Genomic DNA, 27,319 nt, shown 5'->3' with positions numbered 1-27,319 from the left:
CCTGATACAGGCTTTTCAAGCCGAAGCGTCCCTCCTTTCATCCCCCCTCCACGGATGCTGCTCGACCCGCTGAGTTCCTCCAGCATTGTCCTTTGACACAACCGCGCAATACAGTTCTCAAATTCCCAAGCAAAATTTAGATGGAAAAAAATGGCATCCGCCTTTCTTTTAAATTATCACCGTAACCATGGTGACACGCGGCATATTGTTCAGGAGAAGTGTAGGATGAAGTGAAACTAAAAAGGACAAACAAAAAGCTGACAAAAGTGACAGAATCTAGGAGTTTCCAACACAATTATGTCTCTCGCTGAGCACATTGTACACAAATAATGACAGCTTAAATAATGGCTGTATCTCATCAAGGACAAAGCAACAGAACTTGACTGGATCTCAATCCACCACTCAAAATATTCACACCTCTCATCCCTATGACTATGGCAGGTCCATCTATAAAATACACAGCCATGTCTAAATTCTGGAACACCCTGCCCACCAGCAGCGTTGGAGCACGTTCTTCAAAGAGGACTGTAGCGAAATGACCTGCAGATTCTGTTTTACCAAGGAAAGACACAAAACGCTGGAGTATCTCAGCGCCTCAGGCAGCATCCCTGGAGAACACGAATAGGTGATGTTGCGGGTCGGGACCCTCCTTCAGACTGAGTCTCTTGCCCAGTGTAGGGGAATCGAGCACCAGAGGACGTAGTTCAAGGTGAAGGGGAAAAGATTTAATCGGAATCTGAGGGGTAAGTTTTTCACGCAAAGGCTCGTGGGTGTACGGAACAAGCTGCCAGAGGAACTTATTGGGGGTAGAATGCTGATATGGATAGAAAATTGGTTGGCAGACAGGAAATCAAAGAGTAGGGATTAACGGGTCCCTTTCAGAATGGCAGGCAGTGACTAGTGGGGTCCCGCAAGGCTCAGTGCTGGGACCGCAGCTATTTACAATATACATTAATGACTTAGATGAAGGGATTAAAAGTAACATTAGCAAATTTGTGGATGACACAAAGCTGGGTGGCAGTGTGAACTGTGAGGAGGATGCTATGAGGATGCAGGGTGACTTGGACAGGTTGTGTGAGTGGGCAGATGCATGGCAGATGCAATTTAATGTGGATAAATGTGAGGTTATCTACTTTGGTGGAAAGAACAGGAAGGCAGATTATTATCTGAATGGTGTCAAGTTAGGAAATGGGGAAGTACAAAGAGATCTGGGTGTCCTTGTTCATCAGTCACTTAAAGTTAGCATGCAAGTACAGCAGGCAGTGAAGAGAGCTAATGGTATGTTGGCCTTTAGGACAAGAGGAATTGAGTATAGGAGCAAAGAGGTCCTTCTGCAGTTGTACAGGCCCCTAGGGAGACCGCAGTTTTGGTCTCCAAATTTGAGGAAGGATATTCTTGCTATTGAGGGCGTACAGTGTAGGTTCACTAGGTTAATTCCCGGAATGGCGGGACTGTCGTATGTTGAAAGACTGGAGCGACTAGGCTTGTACATGCTGGAATTTAGAAGGATGAGAGGGGATCTTATTGAAACATATAAGATTATTAAGGGATTGGACACGCTAGAGGCAGGAAACATGTTTCCAATGTTGGGGGAGTCCAGAACCAGGGGCCACAGTTTAAGAATAAGGGGTAGGCCATTTGGAACGGAGATGAGGAAGAACGTTTTCAGTCAGAGAGTTGTAAATCTGTGGAATTCTCTGCCTCAGAAGGCAGTGGAGGCCAATTCTCTACGACTCCATGGCACTATGACCTGTCCCTTCCTGCAGCAAGAATGCACCTGGCTCTGGTGAGGTGCAGGTTGCCTTTAATGACCAGTAGCCACTACTGTCATCAGCCTCCTGCTGCTGCCGCATCAGTGAATAGGGCAGGATCGCTGACTACAAGCAGCAATCATTTAAAACATCAGGCTGCTCCGATTTAATACGCTGCGTTTAACACAATGAATTGGGGTGGGTTTGAACACATCCTATGATCTCCAGCACCCAGTTTTACCAATTACCAAATTAATCACCCTATTGTTCTAAAACGTAACCACGCCACTCGTTGTGGAATTCGTTGCATTTGGTAAAAAATATTTATCTTCCTAGAAACTCGGAGAGAAAAAAACTATAGCTCAGTACAATGCTGATAGCCTTTCTAATCACAGTTCGGTGACCTTTGATTATGACGGTTAGGTCAGAGGATTGAATATGATGAGCTTTACCTTTTAAGCCCATAACCTTTGGTGCAGAATGGCAGTGGAGTGTGAAATGTAAAATGGCATCAGCATTTATGCACTATTCAGTTATGCAGAACATTTACAGTGAAGGTATGCGCCCATTGATGGTCACAGCACAAGTTCAGCGGAATTCAATTAGTGGATCACTGACGGAGAGAGAACAGGAATAGTCTCTGTTAATCTTGATAATCGTGAGAAATAAATAATTTGCTGAGATGACTCTCTTCTGGCAGCATGAGGGAATGTGACATAAAATTAAAGAACGATTTGCTTTGCCATGGTACAGTTCACACCTTCACCAAAGACCATTCGAATTCATTGATTACCTTTTCAAGTGCGGGTATTTTGGGTGGCACGGCAGCTAAATTGTGCCTCCCAAGCTCCCACTAACAAGAGTCACGATCAGAGAATGACACAAAATGCTGGGGGTAACTCAGCAGGTCAGGCTACATCGTTGGAGAAAAGGAATAGGTGATGTTTCGGGTCGAGACCCTTCATCAGACCATTCATATATCATCGATTCGTATAATCAGTTTTTTTGGTTTAGTTTAGTGATGCAGCGAGGAAACAGGCCCTTCGGCCCGTAGAGTCCGTGCTGACCAACAATCACGCCGTACACTAGTTCTATCCACCAATCTAGGGAAAATTTACAGAAGCCAATTAACCCACAAACCCGCACGTCTGTGGATTGTGGGAGGAAACCGGAGCACCTGGAGAAAACTAATGCGGTCACAGAGAATGTGAAAACTCCGTACATACACCGCCCGTGGTCGGGATCGAACCCGGGTCTCTGGCGCTGTAAGGCAGCAGCCCTACCGCTGTGCCGCCGTGCCACCCGCAGTGTTCTTGTGCTATGATTGACATTCCCAGAACAACCCTTGAGCTCTTGAAGAGCGTTGAGAACCTTTCATATCCACCTGAGAGATTAGATAGTGACTTAGAGCTGAAGATCTCATACAAAGCATGGCAATGAACAGAGGAATTCTCTCTAGCTTTGGACTGCAGAGTCAGTCTAGCCTTTTGTGCTGGAGTCTTTAGTATGGGCCTTTAAGAAACAATTAGATAAGTGCATGGATAGGGCAGGTTTGGAGGGATGCTTTCAAGAGAGAGCTGGATAGAGCTCTTAAGGATAGCGGAGTGAGGGGGTATGGGGAGAAGGCAGGAACGGGGTACTGATTGAGAGTGATCAGCCATGATCGCATTGAATGGCGGTGCTGGCTCGAAGGGCTGAATGGCCTACTCCTGCACCTATTGTCTATTGTCTATTGTCTATTGATATGGACCAAGCGCAGGCAGGTGGGACTAGTGTAGCTGGGACATGTTGGCCGGTGTGGGCAAGTTGGGCCTAAGGGCCTGTTTCCACACTGTATCACTCTAAGACTCTAACTTCTGACTCACAAGAGTGCTATCAAATAAATCACAGCTGATACACTTATAAAAGCTTAATATTGATTGAATTAAATTGATTGAAAGATACCGCATGGAAACAGACTCTTCAGTCCGCCCAGTCCGCGCTGACCATCAGTCACCTGTTCACACTAGTTCTACGTCATCTCACTTTTGCATCCACTCCCTACACACTAGGGTCAATATATAGAGGCCAATCAACCTGTTTTTCGGATGTGGGAGAAAACTGGAGGAAACCCGCGCGTTAACAGGGAGAAGGTGCAAACTCCACAGAGACTGCACTTGAGGTGAGGATGGAACCCGGGTCTCTGGTGCTGTGAGGCAGCAGATCTACCAGCTGCGGCACTGTGCTGCCCTTATTCCCAAGGTACAGGCACCTTGCGTTTTACATGTGTTTGATCTATGTATTTGTGAAGTAACGCGATTGTTCCTTTAACACCGAAGCTTGATTTACATCACTGGAACAACGCGCCCAAATTTACTGCTGACAACATAGTCACCTATATGTTTAATTTAAGCGCTTTTGAATTGCGTGCTGCGTTTTCAAGCACGTAACCCCCACGTAAAACACAGGGTGCCTGTAACTCTCCACATGACTCTAAAACTCCCTGATTTTACCTTTAAGTGCTGCGATGGTATTGGGATTTTTTTTAGCGGGGGGGGGGGGCAGAGAAGCAGTCACCAGGGCACACCTGGAAACGGGTTCTTGCTTGTCATCAGAAGCTAAATGCAGATCGACCAACAGAGATGCGAAGTCAATTAGCTGCCAATATGCACCAGGAATGGAATGGAATACTTTGTTGTCACGTGTGACAAGGCACAGTGAAATTCTTTGCTTGCATATCCAAAGTATACAAAAATAGTCACCACATAAACGGCGCTGACAATGTCACAAAGTATCCGCGCCAGGTCCCCCTTTGTTCATCCTCCCCCCTGCCCCCCCCCCCTTACGACAGTCTCCCCACGCCAGGTCCTCCATTGTTCATTGATCTTCTCGACGGTCTCCCCAATCCTGGTCCTCCATTATTCGTTGATCTTCCCCCTCCCCCACACGGCAATCCCCCCATGCCAGGTCCTCCATTGTTCGTTGATCTTCCCCCTCCCCCTTACGGCAATCCCCCCACGCCGGGTCCTCCATTGTTCATTGATCTTCCCCCTCCCCCTCACGGTGATCCCCCCATGTTGGGTCCTCCATTGTTCATTGATCTTCCCCCTCCCGCACACGGCAGTCTCCCCACACCGGGTCCTCCATTGTCCATTGACCTTCCCCCTCCCCCTTACGACGGTCTCCCCACGCCGGGTACTCCATTGTTCTTCCCCCCTCCCTCACGGCGTTTCCCCCGTGCCCTCATTGCATGTACAATCCCTGGCCAAATTGCCAACAGCCCGGTATTTCCACAGACAGGGAGAAGGCAATGGGGGCAAGGCAACAGTCTATTGAGGGGGAAAAAAACATCCTCCGTGCAGTCTGGGTCTGTGCAGAAGAGATGACATGACAGCTGGAAGAATAGCAAAGGTTGTCTGTACATCATTTTTTTTCTGCACAGAACTTCAGCTTTCACGGTGGCACCAAATATTTCTCTGTTTTTCTTTTTAATCAAAGAAAAAGAAAAAATCTCCTGGCTTTTAAAATGTAAACCGAGGCAATCTGAGCGTGTAAATAAATAATGGCACACGTTCTCGCCTGACAGTGCTGTAGTGCAGGGTAGGGAAGGGCCTTCAGTCAATGCTTCTTTACGTGTGTGCTTAATAATTAAACAGGGAGCAGTGTTCAATGTTCTGAAGCGGGTTACTGTAAGCTGCTTTTCTGTGCTTCCCACTTGAGAGATCTTTTTTTTTTTTATCTCACAGATCATGGTTTTAGTTTCAGATGAGTGAAAGACTACAAACAAAAAAAGCTGACCTCAAGCTGGCCATTATGACTACAGAACTGGAGTCAGTGTTGAATATGTAGCAAGACTTTTTTATTCATTGCAATATTTAAGTGGATTTGATCGCCATTTGCACTGATGTTTTATTGAACAATGAACCCAAATCAGCGTGGGGTTTGTACCAATTAACTGTCACGACCCCTCACGATCCCAGTTCACGAGCTGAAGGATGCAAAGTTGGACAAGAGATTTTGTACAGTATGTAAATATGAATTACAACTCCTTTTTCATGCTAATTTAAATTGAAAACTCTCAGCAGGTCAGAAAGATTGTTGACATGAAAAGCTTTTAAGCAACAGGGAAAGGAAAATGAGGGCATAAAATGGAAAAGAAAAATGCAAGGTATTTAAAAGCAGGGAACGTCAGTCTAATTGATGACTGGGTAAATCATGACAGGGTAATAGGAGATTAGAATCTAAATATCAGCAGGGAAAGTGAGACCATTTGTATCACCATTGGGGAAAATAGCAGAATGGATAGGACAGGTTTGGAAGGAAATGGACCAAACACGGGTAGGTGGGATTTGTGTAGCTGGAACATGTTGGCTGGTGTGGGCAAGTTGGGCCGAGGGGCCTGTTTCCACGCTGTACACTCTATGACTATATCCTAAAAGCTATGACAGTAAATTTAGTTCATCGTTTTACAGATACAACGCGGAAACAGGCCCTTCGGCCCACCGAGTCCGCACCGACCAGCGATCCCCCACACATTAATACCATTCTACACACACACTGGGGACAATTTACAATATTATACCAAGTCAATTGACCTACAAACCTGTACGTCTTTGGAGTGTGAGAGGAAACTGAGGATCTCAGAGAAAACCCACGCGGGTCACGGGGAGAACGTACAAACTCCATAGAGACAGCACCCGTAGTCGGGATCGAACCCGGGTCTCTGGCGCTGTAATTGGTGTAAGTGGGCAACTCTACCGCTGCGCCACCGTGCCCGTAAATCTGAACTAAAAACAGAAAGTGCAAGGAATATACAGTAGTGGTGATACAATATGCGACTAGCTTAATCAAGACCAGCAGGAGAATGAGGGGTGATCTTACAGAGGTGTACTAAATCATGGGAGGAATAGATCAGACAGATTCACAGAGTCTCTTGCCCGGAGTAAGGGAATCGAGAACCATAGGTTTAAGGTGAAGGGGGGGGAAAGATTTGATAGGAACCTGAGGGGTAACGTTTTCACACAAAGGCTGCTGTGTGTATGGAATGAGTTGCCAGAGGAGGTTCTATGGCAATGATTAAGAAACATTTCGACAAATACATGAATAGGACAGGTTTAGAGGGATATGTGCTAAACACAGGTAGGTGGGACTAGTGTAGATGGGACATGTTGGCCGGTGTGGGCAAGGTGGGATGAAGGGGCTGTTTCTACGCTGTAAGGTTCTTTGACTCTATATCCACAGCTAACAAAAGGAGATAATTTCAAAGATTTACTAGCCTCCTCTTTTCATTTTTAATGAGCCATAGCCTTGTTCTTAGATCCTCAGGCTGGCTTTCCTGGTTCCAAGTTTTCCAGCTGGACAAAACAGCTTTTTGGCATCTACACTGTCAAACCCTCTCAGAATATTATATGCCTCAGTGAGTTGGTTTTCGTTCTTCTAAACTCTAGTGAGTATGCACCAGTCTTAATCTAACCTCACAGGACAAACCTCTCATCTCAATGATCCATTTTGTGAACTTATGTTGGGCGAGCTCCAAGGCAAATAAAGACCAAAGACCAAATCTGTGCATAATCCTCCAAATGAGGTCTCACACAAAGCTCTGTGTAAGTTTGTCTTCCTTATTTAGCACTGCCAACCTTTCGCAATTCCAGAGCCTTCGTCTGAGGCAAGCATATCTTCACCTTTACAGACACCTATTAGTTTATTTTTTAGTTTAGTTTAGTGATACAGCATGGAAACAGGCCCTTCGGCCCACCGAGTCTGCGCTGACCAATGTTCCCCGCACACTAGCACTGCCCTACACGCTAGGGACAATTTACAATGATACCAAGCCAATTAACCTACATACCTGTACGTCTTTGGAGTGTGGGAGGAAACCGGGGCTCACGGAGAAATCCCACGCAGGTCACGGGGAGAACGTACAAACTCCGCACAGACAGCACCCGCAGTCAGGATCGAACCCGGGTCTCCGGCGCTGTAAGGCAGCAACACTACCGCTGCGCCACAGCGCCGCCCACCTCGACTGAAGTAATTCAAACTGTACATTTTTAACAAAGTCGTCGGTTGTAATTACAATGGAAAGAAAGCAGTAATAATTGTGAGAGCATTTTCTGCCCTTAATCCACTCGTTTATTTGTTTACCGAACCTGCTGGTCTTTGAATATGAAGTTATGGTTCAGCCTCACGTTTTCTGTCGGTAACTAATTATTTGCTATATGGCTATATAATCCTGCATGTTTTCAGTCATTGCCTTTAAATCCTCACACATAGTACTAATACCAATGTAACATCCACACAGCGTCGTTCCAATATATATTTCCCTATATATTTTAACAAAGCAGCTGCTGAATAAAGAGTGCACAATAACTAGCACACTGTGTCATTTTAAGTTGTGACTCCAATGCTGAGATGCTGAGCGGGATGGAGCGGGGAAGGGGGGAGGGAGGGGGGGGGAGTGTTGCTGGAGAGAACGGGGGTTCAGTTATTTTAGTTTACTTTAGTTTAGAGATGCAGTGCAGAAACTGACCCTTTGGCCCAACGAGTCCACACCGACCAGCAATCCCGCACATTAACACTATCCTACGCACTAGGGACAATTTACATTTACACCAAGCCAATTAACCTACAAACCTGTACGTCTTTGGAGTGTGGGAGGAAACCGAAGATCTCGGAGAAAATCCACGCAGGTCACAGGGAGAACATACAAACTCCATACTGACAGCACCCGTAGTCGGGATCGAACCCGGGTCTCCGGCGCTGCAAGCGCTGCAAGGCAGCAACTCTACCGCTGCGCCACCGTGCCTGCCGTGACTTTATTGGACTTTATCTTGCATTAAACGTTATTCATGTAAACTGAATGTTACTCCCTTCATCACGTATCTGTACTCTGTGGATGGCTCGATTGTAATCATGTATTGTCTTTCTGCTGACTGGACAGCGTGCAACAAAAGCTTCTCACTTTTCCTCGGTACACACGACAATAAACTAAAGTAAACTAGACAGACTTCATGTTTAGGGTTAGAATGAGATTTGTTGTATAATTCATTAGAACTCAAGAAGTGAGAGGGGGAGGGAACCACACTGCCCCTTGACTCTGTTCTCTATTCAATAAGATGCGACCTCATGCAGCTGGTAGAGCTGCTGCCTCACAATGCAAGTAATGGGTTCTATCCAGACCTCAGGTGCTGTCTGAGTGGAGTTTACACGTATTTCTTATGGCCACGTGGATTTTCAGCAGCTGCTCTGGCTTCCTCCCACATCTGACACATGTGTGGATTAATTGGCCTCTGTAAATTGCCCCTTGTGTGCAGGGAGTCCATGCGAAAGAGTCCATAATTAGTTGAGGCAGGTACTATCGCAACATTTAAGAAACACTTATCTGGGTACGTGAGAGGAGAGGTTTAGAGGGACGTGGGCCAAATGCAGGTGGGTGGGACTAGTGTGGATAGGATATGTTGGTCAGCAGGGGCATGATGGGGGAAACATTTAACAGGAACCTGAGGGGCAACATTTTTTACACAAAGGGTGGTGGAACTTGGAATGAGCTGCCTGAGGAGGTAGTTGAGATAACATTTAAAAAACATTTGGACAGGTACAAGGACAGGAAAGGTTTAGAGGGATATGGGCCAAACACAGGCAGTTGGGACTAGTGCAGATTTGGCATTTTGGTCAGCATGGGCAAGTTGGGCCGAAGGGCCTGTTTCCCTAATGTATGAATCTATGATAATCAGAGGCACATAAAAACAATGCAAAATAGGCTTAAATATTTGGTAGAAAATATTAAATAATAAAAAAAATCCTAGAAATTAATTAAGCGCATTAGGATAAGTAAACTGTTTACTCGCACTTAACCCTTTTTCACTCAGGAGCCGCGACGTCATTGAGATTAATGGCATTACACATCTTACAGCAGCCAGGTAGTGCTGAGTTCAGTAGCAGAACATAAAGTCAGATGCATTGGTTTCTGCTCTCCAGTTCACCTCTGTCTTGTATGATTCAATGCACCTGTTTTGATGTTAAGAGACAAGCAGACCTGCTGGTCGCAGGCAGGAACTATCATCCAGCTAAAGCCATTTATACACATATTTCCCCTTGAACTGATAGAAAGCCAGAATAGTTTAGTTTAGTTTAGTTTAGTTTAGAGATACATCAAGGAAACAGGCCCTTCGGCCCACCGAGTCCGTGCCGACCAGCGATTTCCGCACACTAACACTGTCCTACACACACTAGGGACAATTTACACTTACACCAAATAAATTAACCTACAAACCTGTACGTCTTTGGAGTGTGGGAGGAAGCCGAAGATCTCGGAGAAAACCCACGCAGGTCACGGGGAGAACATACAAACTCTGTACAGACAGCACCCGTAGTCGGGATCGAACCCGGGTCTCCGGCGCTGCATTCGCTGTAAGACAGCAACTCCACTGCTGTGCCACCGTGCCGCCCTTAGTCACTAAATTATATACTTGTACTTTCTTCTGAGCACCTGCATACAGGTATACTGGGCCATGTGAAACTGTGCGATGTGTCTCTAGAGTTTTTACAAGTCTTCAAGCTGATTGAGATTACAGTAATTATTTGAAGCCAGTGATAACATTGGTCTTCAACCTGCTTTTCATCACCACTTGCCTCATCTATAAAAATCAAGTGGTTGATTTCTACGTAATTAAACTGATTAATTTTAATTGCAATTTCTATTTTATGTGACGGTATATTCACTTCTGGCAATACGCTGGCTATAAAGAAGCAGAAAGTACCGTATTAGTAGGTCTATTTAACACTATCAATTCATCAATGCTCACCTACAGAAAAACTGTGGCACGGTGGCGCAGCGGTAAAGTTGCTATATTGCAGCGCCAGAGACCCAGGTTCGATCCTGACTTCAGGTGCCTTCTGTAGGTTAATTGGCTTCAGTGTATATTGGACATTGTAAGATTGCAGATTGTATATTGTCCCTAGTGTGTAGGATAGCGCAGTGTTGGCTCACAGGGATCGCTGGTCGGTGTGGACTCTGTGGGCCGGCGGGCCTGTTTCCATGCAGCATCTCTAAACCAAACAACTAAATTAAACTGCGGAACTGCCTCCGGATCAACGCGGGGAAAACCAGGGAGATGGTGGTAGATTTCCGCAGGCGCAGCCAGGTCCCCCCGACACCGGTGAACATCCAGGGAATGGACATCGAGAGGGTGGATTCTTATAAGTACCTGGGTGTCTACCACAACAATAAACTGGACTGGACTGAAAACACCGATGCACTATACAGAAAGAGCCAGAGCAGACTTTATCTGCTAAGGAGACTCAGGTCTTTTGGAGTGCAGGGGGCACTCCTAAGGACCTTCTACAACACGGTGGTTGCATCGGCCATTTTATATGGAGTGGTCTGCTGGAGCAGCAGCATCTCAGTGGTGGAAGGGAAGAGACTCGACAAGCTGGTCAGGAAGGCCAGCTCTGTCCTGGGTTGCCCCCTCGAATCAGTGCAGGTGGTGGGAGAGAGGAGGATGATGGCAAAAAATAACATCGCTGCTGGACAACGACTCCCACCCCATGCAGGACACTGTCACTGCACTGAGTAGCTCCTTCAGTGACAGACTCCTTCACCCCAAGTGCGTGAAGGAGAGATATAGGAGGTCCTTCCTTCCCGCTGCTGTGAGACTGCACAACCAGCACTGCTCCCAGCAGACAAGTCAACAATAACAGCTAAGAACACACAGAAAACTGATGACAATTTATGTATCTTTTATTTATAATGAATGATCTCTTGCTACCCACTTTGCTTCTGTACCACTGTAAATTTCCCCGGTGTGGGACGAATAAAGGAATATATTATATTATTATTATATTAAACGAGATCCAATATTTCTTCTCTTATAAACTGAAGGAGCATCATTGCAATAAAGCCCACAGAAAAATTGAGATGGCTTAAAAATTGCATTCCGTGCAGATATTGCAAGTTTCCAATGCAAAATATTCTCAATGCTCACTAGAAAGGAAACATTTAAAATACACAGAATGCTTGATCAGTAAATGACTCTCACTAGGTTAGTTTGGGAAAGAAGGACAAGACTTTATATTACAAGCAGCAGATAGCAGAGAAATTGTTCTACAGGCAAGGTGCTGATAAGAAAAAGAGTCGGGAAAACTCCTGGGAAGGTAGGAATAAAAGTTCACAACTTCACAAGTTATAGGAGTAGAATTAGGCCATTCGGCCCATCGGGTCCACTCTGCCATTCAACCATGGCTGTTCTCTGCCTCCTAATCCCATTTTCCTGCCTTCTCCCCATAACCCGGCCCTGACGCATGTTCTAATCAAGAATTTGTCTATCTCTGCCTTGAAAATATCCACTGACTTGGCCTCCTCAGCCCTCTGTGGCAATGAGTTCCACAGATTAACTGCCCTCTGACTAGAGAAGTTCCTCCTCACCTCCTTTCTAAAAGAGTGCCCTTTAATTCTGAGGCTACGACCTCTGGTCCTAGACTCTCCCACCAGTAGAAACATCTTTTTCACATCCACTCTATCTATGCCTTTCATTATTCTGTGTTTCAATGAGGTCCCCCCCCCCATCCTTCTAAACTCCAGCGAGTAGAGGCCCAGTGCTGTCAAGCGCTCATCATATGTTAACCCACTCATTCCTGGAATCATTCTCATAATCCCTTCAGCAGAATCCCTTTTTAATGTACTAACTGGCATTGAATTGGATTGAAAGATGGCAGCACGGAAACAGGTCTTTGGCCCACTGAGTCCTTGCCGACCATGGATCCCTCATTCACACTAGTTCTATGTTATCCTGCCTTTGCATTACATCAGGCCCATCCCATCCAGAATGAATGGGATGGCAGGACTTTCATATGAAGAAAGACTGGATAGACTCGGCTTGTACTCGCTGGAATTTAGAAGATTGAGGGGGGATCTTATAGAAACTTACAAAATTCTTAAGGGGTTGGACAGGCTAGATGCAGGAAGATTGTTCCCGATGTTGCGGAAGTCCAGAACAAGGGGTCACAGTTTAAGGATAAGGGGGAAGTCTTTTAGGACCGAGATGAGAAAAGTTTTTTTCACACAGAGAGTGGTGAATCTGTGGAATTCTCTGCCACAGAAGGTAGTTGAGGCCAGCTCATTGGCTATATTTAAGAGGGAGTTAGATGTGGCCCTTGTGGCTAAAGGGATCAGGGGGTATGGAGAGAAGGCAGGTACAGGATACTGAGTTGGATGATCAGCCATGATCATATTGAATGGCGGTGCAGGCTCAAAGGGCCGAACGGCCTACTCCTGCACCTATTTTCTATGTTTCTATGTTTCTTTGAATAGCTCCATTCAACACTGCCGGACCCAACATTATGCAGAATGAGGTGCACAAAATCACGAGGGGAACTGATAGGGTGAATGCACAGAGTCTTTTACCTGGGTTAACCAAGGGGGATAGATTGAATGTGAGAGGGAAAAGATTAGTAGGAGCCTGAGGGACAACTTTTACACTCAGAGGGTGGTAGGTACATGGAATGAGCTGCCATTGGAGGCAGATACAATAACAACATTTAAAAGAAACATGGACAGGTATGTGGATGGGGAAAGTTTAGAGGGATATGGGGCAAATGTGGACAAATGGAACTAGCGTAGATGGGGTGTCTTGGTCAGTGTGGAAGAGTTGGGCTGAAGGGCCTATTGATATATGAGTCTATGACTCTAGGTAACGACTGAGATCTTTTTGCGTACGCTACAGCATAAATAGAAGCTACCAGATTTGGCATCGTGAGCTCCAGATTCGCTTGCAGCATGTGGGAAGTTTGCATGGAAAATCACTCATGCCTGTCAGTGCATTTAGTTTAAAGATAGAGACAAAATGCTGGAGTCACTCAGCGGGACAGGCAGCATCTCTGGTGAGAAGGAATGGGTGACGTTTCTGGTTGAGACCTTTCTTCGGACTCCTGTCTCGACCTGAAACGTCATCCATTCCTTCTCTCCAGAGATGCTGTCTGTCCCGCTGAGCGACTCCAGCATTTTGTGTCTATCTTTGGTTTAAACCAGCATCTGCAGTTCCTTCATAAACAGAGTGAATTTAGTTTAATTTAGTTTAGAGATACAGCTGGAAACAGGCCCTTCGGCCCATCGAGTCCGCACCGACCAGCGATCCCCGCACATTAACACCATCCTACACTTGGGACAATTTTTACCTTCATGCCAAGCCAATTAACCTACAAGCCTGTACGTCTATGGAATGTGGGTGCAAACCGAAGCTCTCGGAGAAAACGCACGCAGGTCACGGGGAGAACATACAGACAAGCACCCATAGTCAGGGTCGAACCCGGGTTTCTGGCGCTGTAAGCGCTGTAAGGCAGCCACTCTACCGTGGCGCCTCCATGCCTCCCTGGCCAAACCTCTGAAAGGTTAACACGTCCCAGGCCTGTTTCTTGGGTCTGCACTCTGGAGAACTACTGGATGAGCTAATGATGCACCATTTCCCACTGTGAAAGGGATCTTGAGACTCACTGACAAGCAGCCAGATGTTATCTCCTGCACCATGTTCCTCAATTCAATTTTGTTAAAGATCGCACCTCCCACTCAATCACCATCAGACCTGCAAGTCTTTGAGGATCACTTTAAGCAGCACAAGCATATCAATATCCACAGTGCCAAGTAAACCAATTCAACAGAACCCAATTTCTCAGCCAAGGAACCTGAACGATAAAGTTTAAAGAAAAACTGAGTGGTCAAAAGAGTCAATAGCCTTTTACACATACCAAGAGTGGTTTGGCCATTCATCCATAATACACAAAAACCACTCAAGTGTTAATTAACTTGAAACATACTCATTTCACTGGAGAAAAGATGCCAGCTTTAAAACAAATACCACACAAACTTTAGACATGTAAACAGATCTTTATTTAAAACATATTCAAATCTAGATAGTTTAGTTTCGTTTAGAGATGCAGCACAGAAACAGTACCATTCAGCCCACCGAGTCCGTGCTGACCAACGCTATCCTACACACTAGGGATGATTTACAATTTACAAGTCAATTAGCTTACAAACCTGTACATCTTTGGAGTGTGGGAGGAAACTGGAGATCCATGGGGATCACGTACAAACTCCATACGGACAGCACCCGTAAACAGGATCGAACCCGGGTCTCTGGCGCTGTAAGGAAGCACAGATATGTGTTATGTGTTATGGACCTGATATCTTTCTGAACATGCCTTAATTGGGAAGAACATACAATGCTCTTTAATGGGATTAAAAATTTTCAGGTTGTACAAATTTTTTTTTAACATACATCACAGCAGTGTTGTTTTGCTTAAATTGCAAAGTCAAAATACCATTTCTCTTCCAATCTTTCAAGCACAGCTTTAGTTGACGGAACACATCAATCACCCTATGTGTGTGCTCTCTGGAGCTTTATAAACTAACCTGTCGAGCACAAATCTGCACAATTATCATCAAACAAATATTTACCTCTGCTTGCATCTTAGATTATTTCCTGCTGCCATTTCTGCTAATGATCACCTTTAGCCGAGATTATTTTTGTCACGTTGTCACTGGTTGAACTACCGCTGCGGATTAAATGATGAGTAATAAACACACCCGCTGATGGAAAGGCCCGCCTAGCCACTGAATAGTTCCGTTTATGAGGCAGACAATTTGCAATGGTTTTGGAACAATTTTTACCTGTGTGATACCAGGGTTCAAGGGCTCCAGTTGTAAGGGGAGGCTAGGTAGGCCGGATGCAGCATAGGAGGCTGAGGGGTGACATTATAGATAAGGTGTATGGTCAAAGCATTTTTCCCAGGGAAGCAGAATCAAAATTATAGGGTAGTGACAGTAGAAACGTTTAAAAGGGACTTGAGGGGTGGCACGGGGGAGCAGCAGTAGAGTTGCCGCCTTACAGCGCCAGAGACCTGAGTTCGATCGTGACTACGGGTGGGACAGTGTGGAGAGAGTGTCCAGCTTCAAGTTTCTGGGCACTCACATTTCGGAGGACCTAACATGGTCCAATAACACTGCTGCGCTGGTCAAGAAGGTACAGCAACGACTGCTCTACCTAAGAACACTGAAAAAGTCTGGTCTACCCCAACAGCTGCTGACGACCTTCTACCGCTGCACCATAGAGAGCATCCTAACACATGGCATCCCTGTGTGGTACCTCAGCTGCACGGAGGCAGAGAGGAAAGCTCTTCAGCGGGTAGTCCATAGAGCTCAGAGAACTATCGGAACACAGCTACCAGCCTTGGAGGGCATCTACAAACCACACGATGCCTCAGAAAAGCCACCAGCATCCACAAAGACTCTTCACACCCCTGCAACAGTCTGTTCGAACTTCTACCATCGGGCAGACGTTACAAGGCCTTCTACGCCCGCACCTCCAGACTCAGGAACAGCTTCATCCCCAGGGCCATAGTTGCCATGAACCGGTCCTGCTGAGACGGATGGTCACATCGCACAGTGAACCGGCACAGATCTACTTGCACTTTATTCTGTTTTAAAACTGTTGTAATTTATTTCATTGGGTTGTTTAAATTAATACTGACTAGCTAATTAATTTATTGCATCATATGGGAGGCGCATTCCCAATCTCATTGTACCCCTGTACAATGACAATAAAGATATATTGTATTGTATTGAATTGTATTGTATGTTCTTCCCCTGACCTGCGTGGGTTTTCTCCTGGCGCTCCGGTTTCCTCCCACACTCCAAAGATTTGCAGGTTTGTAGGCTAATTAACATGTTAAAATTGTAAATTGTCCCTAGTGTGGGCAGGATAGTGTGAAAATGTTTCCCCGCTCTATCTCTAAACTAAACTAAACTAAACAGATGGTGGTGCCTATATGGAAAGAGCTCCCAGCAAAACAGGTTGAGGCAAGTACAATAATGACATTTAAAAGACATAGTGCTGGAGTAACTCAGCGGAATCAGGCAGCAGCCCTGGAGAACATGGATAAGCAACGTTTCAGGTCAGGACCCTTCTTCAACGTCACCTATCCTTGTTCTCTGGGGATGCTGCCTGACACACTGAGTTACTCCAACACTTTGTGTCCTTCTTTGCAAACCGGCATCTACAGTTCCTTGCTTCAACTTTTAAAAGACATTGGGACAGGTACGTGGATAGGGATGTAGACCAAACGCAGACAAATGGGACGAACAGATGGGCATCTTGGTCAGCATGGAAGCTTTGGGCCAAAAATTCTGTTTCAGTGCCTTATTACTCTAAGACTGATTATAATTCTTTTCTGCTATGTTTTGTATTGGTTCAAAGTATTTTTTGACAGTGTAAATCCTGATTTCCTTCCAGAATAAGGTGCAATGTTTGAATCTCGTGAAGGAACAATATTAAGTTGCAAAACATTCAGTGGATTAATTTGGCTACGCACACCACATCTCAACCCCCTGCGTGGCTACCTCCTGTTGTGTCTTTGTGAATACAATTAATTTTAATTTAATTTATAGCGTAAGAAAATAACTGCAGATGCTGGTACAAATCGAAGGTATTTATTCACAAAATACTGGAGTAACTCAGCAGGTCAGGCAGCATCTCAGGAGAGAGGGAATGGGTGACGTTTCGGGTCTGAAGAAGGGTCTCAACCCGAAACGTCACCCATTCCTTCTCTCCTGAGATGCTGCCTGACCTGCTGAGTTACTCCAGCATTTTGTGAATTAATTTAATTTATGTTCAGTTCTGGGCACCATGTTATAGGAAAGATGTTGTCAAGCTGGAAAGGGTACAGAGGAGATGTACGAGGATGTTGCCAGGATTCAAGGGTCTGAGCTAAAGGGAGAGGTTGAGTAGGCTGGGACTCTACTCCTTGGAGCGCAGGAGGATGAGGGGTGATCTTACAGTGGAAAACAAAATCACGAGAGGAATAGATCTGATGGACACACAATCCCTTGCCCAGAGTAGGGGAATTGAGAACCAGAGGACATGGCTTTAAGATGAGGGGGAGGGATAGATTTAATAGGAACCTGAGGGGTAACCTTCTCACACAAAGGGTGGTGGATATATGGAATGAGCTGCCATGGGTGGTAGTAGAACCAGGTACTGTAGCAACGTTTGAGAAACATTTGGACAGGTACATGGATAGGACAAGTTTAGAAGGATATGGGCCAAACACAGGTAGGTGGGGTGAGTGTAGATGGTGCATTTTATTCGGTATGGGCAGGTTGTGCCGAAGAGCCTGTCTCCACGCTGTATGACTATAACTTTGACTCTAATTGATGAGAGCTAGAATTCTTCCCTAATGTTTTACATTTCTGCCATTCAGATAATCTGTGCATTGCTTTATACAAACTTGCACTGAGTCTCCTAAAGAACTAAAGAACTAAAGGGCAGCATGGTGGCGCAGTGGTAGAGTTGCTGCCTTACAATGCCAGAGACCCGGGTTCGATCCTGACTACGGCTGCTGTCTGTACACAGTTTGTATGTTCTCCCTGTGACCTGCGTGGGTTTTCTCCGGGAGAACGTTCAAAATCCGTACAGACAGCGCCCGTAGTCGGCATCGAACCAGGGTCTCCGGCACTGAAAGCGTTGTAAGGCAGCAACTCTACCGCTGTGCCACCTTGCCGCCAACTAAGTGCGCAGGATAGAACTAATGTATTGGTGATCGGCGGTCGGGGCAGAATCGATGGGCTGAAGGGCCTGTTTCCACGCTGTATCGCTAAATTAACTGAACTAAACTATGTGACCAGTCTTTGAGAAAACGTGTACTGAAGAATAAAGATTGAAATTTTGAGTTGCTGACCGACATGGTTTCTCTCCCTCCCTTCCCCTCCTCCTTCCCAGATCTCCCTCTATCTTCCTGTCTCCATCTATATCCTTCCTTTGTCCCGCCCCCCTGACATCAGTCTGAAGAAGGGTCTCGACCCGAAACGTCACCCATTCCTTCTCTCCCGAGATGCTGCCTGACCTGCTGAGTTACTCCAGCATTTTGTGAATAAATGGTTTCTTTTGGCTTGGTTGGTTCATTTTCAGTAATTATTTGACCACACAACATGAATTTCACAGGCAATACCTAATTGTCCCTGAAATCAAGAGGTGATTAAGAGTCAACAGCATTGTTTTGGTGCCACACATGATCCATGTTGTGTAAGAATAACAGATTTCCTTCCCTAAATAACAACACTGAACTGATTTTTTGAAGACAATCAAATAATTACTTGGTTATTGTTAATGAGACAAGTTTTTATTAAAATCCTGTATTTATTTAATAGAGTCATAGAGTCATAGAGTGGTACAGCGTGGAAACAGGCCCTTCGTCCCAACTTGCCCGCACCGGCCAACATGTCCCAGCTACACTAGTCCCACCTGCCCACGTTTGTTCCATATCCCTCCAAACTTGTCCTATCCATGTACCCGCCTAACTGTTTCTTAAATGTTGGGACAGTGCCAGCCTCAACTACCTCCTCTGGCAGCTTGTTCCATACATCCACCACCCTTTGTGTGAAAAGGTTACCTCTCAGATTCCTATTAAATCTTCTCCCCTTCACCTTAAACCTCGGTCCTCTGGCCCTCGATTCGCCTACTCTGGCAAAGAGACTCTGTGCATCTACCCGATCTATTCCTCTCATGATTTTTTTACACCTCTACAAGATTACCCCTCATTTTCCTGCGCTCCAGGGGATAGAGTCCCAGCCTGCTCAACCTCCCTATAGCTCAGACCCTCTAGCCCTGGCAACGTCCTCGTAAATCCTCTGTACCCTTTCCAGCTTGACAACATATTTCCTATAACATGGTGCCTAGAACTGAGCATAATTATCTAAATGTTGCCTCACCAACGTCTTATACAAGTTGATGCATTAGATGGATTAGTGGAACATTCATTAAAGCAAGTTTAATTCAACTAATGCTAGCCTGACACATAATATATCCAATTGACTCCCTCCCACACCCACAGGCTTGAGAATTTGTTAAATAAGAACAAACCAAAGACTCAGTGAACTGACAAAAATGAATGAGATAAGGGAAAGACTTTGTTCCATTCCAAAGTTATAAAATAAAGAACTTCTATATTTCAAGGACAGAGAGCCCTTAAAAAACCGCAAGGTTGCAAAGCCTACAAACTGCGGGAAATTCTTATGTAAGAATATTAAAATGTTTGTTAATATGGCAATCAATAATATTATTGGCATGTTTACAATTATACAATCTTAAGAAAAAAAAGTAATATTTCATAATTCGCTGAGTTTGTGAGCATATGTTGCTACTACTCTCTTTTCTTCATTTATTTATCCATTATTAAAACGTTAATCTCAATTAAAATTATAGAACTAACAATGTTTACGGCATGGATGGAAACCATTTGTCCATAAAGCCCAGAATGGTTTGAAGCAGGAATAATCCATCTACATCTGCCCTGCACCTATTGTCTATTGTCTATTGTCTATTGTGCTGCAGCAAGAAAGAATTTCATTGTTCTATCTGGGACATCTATCTATCTATCTATATACTACTAAAACTCAGATCTTGTGTTATATATATATATAACACTGATGTCGGCTGAATACGGCAATTCCGGCAAAACGGTGAACCGTAGCGCCACGATTTTTGTACCGCCTTAATCAGCATGCGGTTCGCTGCTGGAAAATGATATTCTTATTTAATTCGGACGCATATTTTTTAAGTTACAGAGGTTTAAAAGTGCTGCCCCCCCTGATTTATCGAAGTTTTGACAGAAGGGGGGCGCTGCGGTGCGGATTGTGATGTCACAATGCCCCTGTGAGATGGACTCGAGCTGACCCCCCTTCCCCCCCCCAGCGGTATTCAGCGTGTGACGTCACAATGCCCCTGTGCTACATTGTTGCGAAGAGCTGTCAAGTCAAGTCCATTTTATTTGTATAGCACATTTAAAAACAACCCACGTTGACCAAAGTGCTGTACATCTGATTAGGTACTAAGGAAAAAATGAAACATACAGTGGCACGCAAACAGTTCACAGCGCCTCCTCAATGAGCCTCAAACGCTAGGGAGTAGAAATAGGTTTTGAGCCTGGACTTAAAGGAGTCGATGGAGGGGGGCAGTTCTGATGGGGAGAGGGATGCTCTTTCCACCCTCCCCCTCTCTCCCTCCCCCCTCCCCCCTTTCCCCCCTCCCCCCCTTTCCGCCCTCCCCTTCCACCCTCCCCTCCCCTCCCCCCTCCCTCCCCCTTCCCTCCCCCCACTCCCCTTCCCCCTTCCCCCTCCCCTCCTCCCTCCACACCTCCCTCCTCCCCCCCTCCCCCTTCCCTCCCTCCCCTTCTCCCGGTTACAATGTAAACCCTACGAGGACGGGCACAATGGGGAAAGAGGGGTACAGGGAAAAGGGGAGGTCCCCCTCCCTCCGCCCTTCCCCTCCCCCCTCCCTCCCCCTCCCCCTCTCTCCCTCCCCCTCCCCCTCTCTCCCTCCCCCCTTCCCCCCCTCCCCTTCCCCCCCTCCCCTCCCCTACCCCCTCCCTCCCCCTCCCCTCCTCCCTCCACACCTCTCTCCCTCCCCCTTCCCTCCCTCCCCTCCTCCCGGTTACAATGGAAACCCTACGAGGACGGGCCCAACGGGCACACTTGAGATGGGTGCTACAGTGAGAAGCACTATGTGACCGCAAATGTTTCAAAACAAGCACTTAAAAAGCACTTATCTCTTTTTAAAGTATATTTTTTTATTGCAAGTCACTTAACATACACAGATCAGCATTGGGCCCATATGCTCGTGGGCCACCGGGGCAAGTGTTTCGAAAAAAGCACTGAGAGTGTGTATGGGGAGAGAGAGAATGGGGGGGGGGGGGGTCTGTGAATGGGGACTGGGGACAACAGGGGTCGTTGCGGAGGGGGCTTGGTGGTGGGAGAAAGAGGGGTACTGGGAAAAGGGGAGGTCCCACTTCCCCCATCAACCCCTTCCTCCCCCCTCCTTCCCACCTCCATCCCCACTCCCTCCCCCCTCAATCCCAACCTCCATCACCACTCAGCCCCTAACTCCCCCCCTCCCTCCTTCCCTCCATCCCACCCTCCCCCACTCCCTCCCCCCTCCCTCCACCATTCCATCCCTCTCCCCCTCCCCCCTCCTTCCACCATCCCTCCACCCCTCCTGGTTACAATGGAAACCCTACAGGGACGGGCCCAACGGGGAAAGAGGGGTACTGGGAAAAGGGGAGATCCCCCTCCCTCCCTCCCCCCTCACTCCCCCTTACCTCCCCCCTACCCCCCTCCCTCCCCTCTCCCTCCCTCCTCCCCCTTCCCCCCTCCCCCCCTCCCCTCCCCCTCCCCTCCCCTCCTCCCTCCACACCTCCCTCCTCCCTCCCTCCCCCTCCCCTCCCTCCCCTCCTCCCGGTTACAATGGAAACCCTACGAGCACGGGCCCAATGGGGAAAGAGGGGTACTGGGAAAAGGGGAGGTCCCCCTCCCTCCCCCCTCACTCCCTTCTCCCTCCCCCCCTCCCTCCCCCTCCCCTTCCCCCCTCCCTCCCCTTCCCCCTCCCCCTCCCCCCTACCCCCTTCCCTCACCTCTCCCTCCCTTCCTCCCTCCCCTCCCCCCCTCCCTCCCCCTCCCCTCCCCCCTCCACACCTCCCTACTCCCTCCCTCCCCCTTCCCTACCCCCACTCCCCTCCCGGTTACAATGGAAACCCTACGAGGACGGGCCCAACGGGCACACTTCTTCTAGTATACTACTAAAACTCAGATCTTGTGTTATATATATATATAACACTGATGTCGGCTGAATACGACAATTCCGGCAAAACAGTGAACCGTAGCGCCACGATTTTTGTACCGCCTTAATCAGCATGCGGTTCGCTGCTGGAAAATGATATTTTTATTTAATTCGGACGCATATTTTTTAAGTTACAGAGGTTTAAAAGTGCTGCCCCCCCTGATTTATCGAAGTTTTGACAGAAGGGGGGCGCTGCGGTGCGGATTGTGATGTCACAATGCCCCTGTGAGATGGACTCGAGCTGACCCCCCTTCCCCCCCAGCGGTATTCAGCGTGTGACGTCACAATGCCCCTGTGCTACATTGTTGCGAAGAGCTGTCAAGTCAAGTCCATTTTATTTGTATAGCACATTTAAAAACAACCCACGTTGACCAAAGTGCTGTACATCTGATTAGGTACTAAGGAAAAAATGAAACATACAGTGGCACGCAAACAGTTCACAGCGCCTCCTCAATGAGCCTCAAACGCTAGGGAGTAGAAATAGGTTTTGAGCCTGGACTTAAAGGAGTCGATGGAGGGGGCAGTTCTGATGGGGAGAGGGATGCTCTTTCCACCCTCCCCCTCTCTCCCTCCCCCCTCCCCCCTTTCCCCCCTCCCCCCCATTCCGCCCTCCCCTTCCACCCTCCCCTCCCCTCCCCCCTCCCTCCCCCTTCCCTCCCCCCACTCCCCTTCCCCCTTCCCCCTCCCCTCCTCCCTCCACACCTCCCTCCTCCCCCCCTCCCCCTTCCCTCCCTCCCCTTCTCCCGGTTACAATGTAAACCCTACGAGGACGGGCACAATGGGGAAAGAGGGGTACTGGGAAAAGGGGAGGTCCCCCTCCCTCCGCCCTTCCCCTCCCCCCTCCCTCCCCCTCCCCCTCTCTCCCTCCCCCTCCCCCTCTCTCCCTCCCCCCTTCCCCCCCTCCCCTTCCCCCCCTCCCCTCCCCTACCCCCTCCCTCCCCCTCCCCTCCTCCCTCCACACCTCTCTCTCTCCCCCTTCCCTCCCTCCCCTCCTCCCGGTTACAATGGAAACCCTACGAGGACGGGCCCAACGGGCACACTTGAGATGGGTGCTACAGTGAGAAGCACTATGTGACCGCGAATGTTTCAAAACAAGCACTTAAAAAGCACTTATCTCTTTTTAAAGTATATTTTTTTATTGCAAGTCACTTAACATACACAGATCAGCATTGGGCCCATATGCTCGTGGGCCACCGGGGCAAGTGTTTCGAAAAAAGCACTGAGAGTGTGTATGGGGAGAGAGAGAATGGGGGGGGGGGTCTGTGAATGGGGACTGGGGACAACAGGGGTCGTTGCGGAGGGGGCTTGGTGGTGGGGGAAAGAGGGGTACTGGGAAAAGGGGAGGTCCCACTTCCCCCATCAACCCCTTCCTCCCCCCTCCTTCCCACCTCCATCCCCACTCCCTCCCCCCCTCCCTCCCCCCTCAATCCCAACCTCCATCACCACTCAGCCCCTAACTCCCCCCCTCCCTCCTTCCCTCCATCCCACCCTCCCCCACTCCCTCCCCCCTCCCTCCACCATTCCATCCCTCTCCCCCTCCCCCCTCCTTCCACCATCCCTCCACCCCTCCCGGTTACAATGGAAACCCTACAGGGACGGGCCCAACGGGGAAAGAGGGGTACTGGGAAAAGGGGAGATCCCCCTCCCTCCCCCCTTCCCCCTCCCTCCCCCCTCCCCCCTACCCCCCCTCCCCTCTCCCCCTCCCGCCCCCTACCCCTTCACTCCCCCCTTCCCCCCTCCCCTCCCTCCCCCCTCCTCCCTCCCTCCCCCTTCCCTCCCTCCCCTCCTCCCGGTTACAATGGAAACCCTACGAGGACGGGCCCAACGGGGAAAGAGGGGTACTGGGAAAAGGGGAGATCCCCCTCCCTCCCTCCCCCCTCACTCCCCCTTACCTCCCTCCTACCCCCCTCCCTCCCCTCTCCCTCCCTCCTCCCCCCTTCCCCCCCTCCCCTCCCCCTCCCCTCCCCTCCTCCCTCCACACCTCCCTCCTCCCTCCCTCCCCCTCCCCTCCCTCCCCTCCTCCCGGTTACAATGGAAACCCTACGAGCACGGGCCCAATGGGGAAAGAGGGGTACTGGGAAAAGGGGAGGTCCCCCTCCCTCCCCCCTCACTCCCTTCTCCCTCCCCCCTCCCTCCCCCTCCCCTTCCCCCCTCCCTCCCCTTCCCCCCTCCCCTCCCTCCCCCTCCCCCCTACCCCCTTCCCTCCCCTCTCCCTCCCTCCCTTCCCCCCTCCCCTCCCCCCCTCCCTCCCCCTCCCCTCCCCCCTCCACACCTCCCTACTCCCTCCCTCCCCCTTCCCTACCCCCACTCCCCTCCCGGTTACAATGGAAACCCTACGAGGACGGGCCCAACGGGCACACTTGTTCTAGTATACTATTAAAACTCAGATCTTGAATATATATATATATATTCCACTGATGTCGGCTGAATACGGCAATTCCGGCAAAACGGTGAACCGTAGCGCCACGATTTTTGTACCGCCTTAATCAGCATGCGGTTCGCTGCTGGAAAATGATATTTTTATTTAATTCGGACGCATATTTTTTAAGTTACAGAGGTTTAAAAGTGCTGCCCCCCCTGATTTATCGAAGTTTTGACAGAAGGGGGGCGCTGCGCTGCGGATTTATTCTTCATTGTGATGTCACAATGCCCCTGTGAGATGAACTCGAGCAGACCCCCCTTCCCCCCCCCCGTGGTATTCAGCGTGTGACGTCACAATGCCCCTGTGCCCCTCCCTCCCCCTTCCCCCCTCCCCCTCCCCTACCTCCCCCCTCCCTCTCCCTCCCCCCTTCCCCCTCCCCCCTTTCCCCCCTCCCCCCCATTCCGCCCTCCCCTTCCCCCTCCCTCCCCTCCTCCCTCCTCCCTCCCCTACCTCCCCCCTCCCTCCCCCTCCCCCCCTTCCCCTCTCCCTCCCCCCTCCCCCTCCCCCCTTTCCCCCCTCCCCCCCTTTCCGCCCTCCCCTTCCCCCTCCCTCCCCTCCTCCCTCCCCCTTCCCTCCCTCCCCTCCTCCCGGTTACAATGGAATCCCTACGAGGACGGGCCCAACGGGGAAAGAGTGGTACTGGGAAAAGGGGAGAGCCCCCTCCCTCCCCCCCTTCCCCCTCCCATCCCCCCTCCCTCCCCCTCCCTCCCCCTCCCCCCCCTACCCCCCCCTCCCCTCTCCCTCCCCCCTCCCTCCCCCCTCCCTCCCCCCTCACCCCTACCCCCTCACTCCCCCCTCCCCCCTCCCCTCCCCCCCTCCCTCCCCCTCCCCTCCTCCCTCCACACCTCCCTCCTCCCTCCCTCCCCTCCCTCCTCCCTCCCTCCCCCTTCCCTCCCTCCCCTCCTCCCGGTTACAATGGAAACCCTACGAGGACGGGCCCAACGGGGAAAGAGGGGTACTGGGAAAAGGGGAGGTCCCCCTCCCCCCTCCCCCCTCCCTCCCACCCCCTCCCCTCTCCCTCCCCTTCCCCCCACCTCTGCCCCCTTCCTCCCCCCCCCCTCCTCTCCCCCCCCTCTCCTCTCCCCCCCTCTCCTCTCCCCCCTCTCCTCTCCCCCCTCTCCTCTCCCCCCTCTCCTCTCCCCCTCTCCTCTCCCCCCTCTCCTCCTCTCCCCCCCTCCTCCCCCCCCCTTCTCCCCCCCCTCCTCCTCTCCCCCCCTCCTCCCCCCCCTCCTCCCCCCTCCCCCCCTCCTCTCCCCCCCCCTCCTCTCCCCGAAGCGGAAGTGTAGTCGCCGTCGCCTCTCCCGCTGTTTGATTTCATTTATAACAAAGACATTTATTTTAAATGAGGAATGTGATTTTCATTAAGTTTGATTTTATTTATTTTAAAAAAGCTGCTGCTCTATAGATAAGTTTATTTCCTTTTCAACAAAGAACTTATTTTAAAGTAAAAACGCGGTTTTTTTCATTGGGTTTCACCCTCCCTGTTAGCGCCCGATTGGTTGGGTCTTTACGTGGTACCTCCCCTCCTCCCGCCACACCTCCCTCCCTCCCCCTTCCCTCCCTCCCCTCCTCCCGGTTACAATGGAAACCCTACGAGGACGGGCCCAACGGGGAAAGAGGGGTACTGGGAAAAGGGGAGTTCCCCCATCCTCCCCCCTTCCCCCCTCCCTCCCCCCTCCCTCCCCCCTTCCCCCCTCCCCTCCCCCCTTCCCCCCTCCCCTCCCCCCTTCCCCCCTCCCCTCCCCCCCTTTCCCTCCCCTCCTCCCTCCACACCTCCCTCCTCCCTCCCTCCCCCTCCCTCCCCGCCTCCCGGTTACAATGGAAACCCTACGAGGACGGGCACAACGGGGAAAGAGGGGTACTGGGAAAACAGGTGGTCCCCCTCTCCCCTCCCTCCCCCCTCCACCCCTACCCCCTTCCCTCCCCTCTCCCTTTCCCCCCTCTCCTCCCCCTCCCCTCCCCCCTCCCTTCCCCTCCCCTCCTCCCTCCACTCCTCCCTCCCTCCCCGCCTCCCGGTTACAATGGAAACCCTACAAGGACGGGCACAACGGGGAAAGAGGGGTACTGGGAAAAGGGGAGGTCCTCCTCCCTCCCCCCCTTCCCTCCCCCCTCCCCCTTCCCCCCTCCCCTCCCTCCCCCTACCCCCTCCCTCCCCTCTCCCTCCCCCTCCCCTCCCCTCCCCCCTCCCATCCCACAACGGGGAAAGAGGGGTACTGGGAAAACAGGTGGTCACCCTCCCCCCTCCCTCCCCCCTCCCTCCCCGCCTCCCGGTTACAATGGAAACCCTACGAGGACGGGCCCAACGGGCCCACTTGGTCTAGTATACTATTAAAACTCAGATGTTGTATCTATATATATATATTCCACTGATGTCGGCTGAATACGGCAATAAAACTCAGATGTTGTATCTATATATATATATTCCACTGATGTCGGCTGAATACGGCAATTCCGGCAAAACGGTGAACCGTAGCGCCACGATTTTTGTACCGCCTTAATCAGCATGCGGT

At 49.5% G+C, this 27,319-nt stretch overlaps 1 long non-coding RNA gene across 5 annotated transcripts in view; it reads right to left on the bottom strand.

The window, feature by feature from the left end:
- Nucleotides 1–27,319, bottom strand: part of LOC144598304 (uncharacterized) — a 102,047-nt gene that overhangs the window by 48,961 nt on the left and 25,767 nt on the right. For all 5 annotated transcript variants that reach the window (XR_013547843.1, XR_013547841.1, XR_013547842.1 and 2 more), the window contains exon 2: nt 14,758–14,862. This is a non-coding gene — a long non-coding RNA (uncharacterized LOC144598304). The remainder of the gene's footprint in view (nt 1–14,757; nt 14,863–27,319) is intronic.

Source organism: Rhinoraja longicauda, chromosome 11 (assembly GCF_053455715.1).
Source record: "Rhinoraja longicauda isolate Sanriku21f chromosome 11, sRhiLon1.1, whole genome shotgun sequence".
Classification (NCBI taxonomy): Eukaryota; Metazoa; Chordata; class Chondrichthyes; order Rajiformes; family Arhynchobatidae; genus Rhinoraja; species Rhinoraja longicauda.
This window is presented reverse-complemented; position numbering and strand designations above follow the sequence as displayed.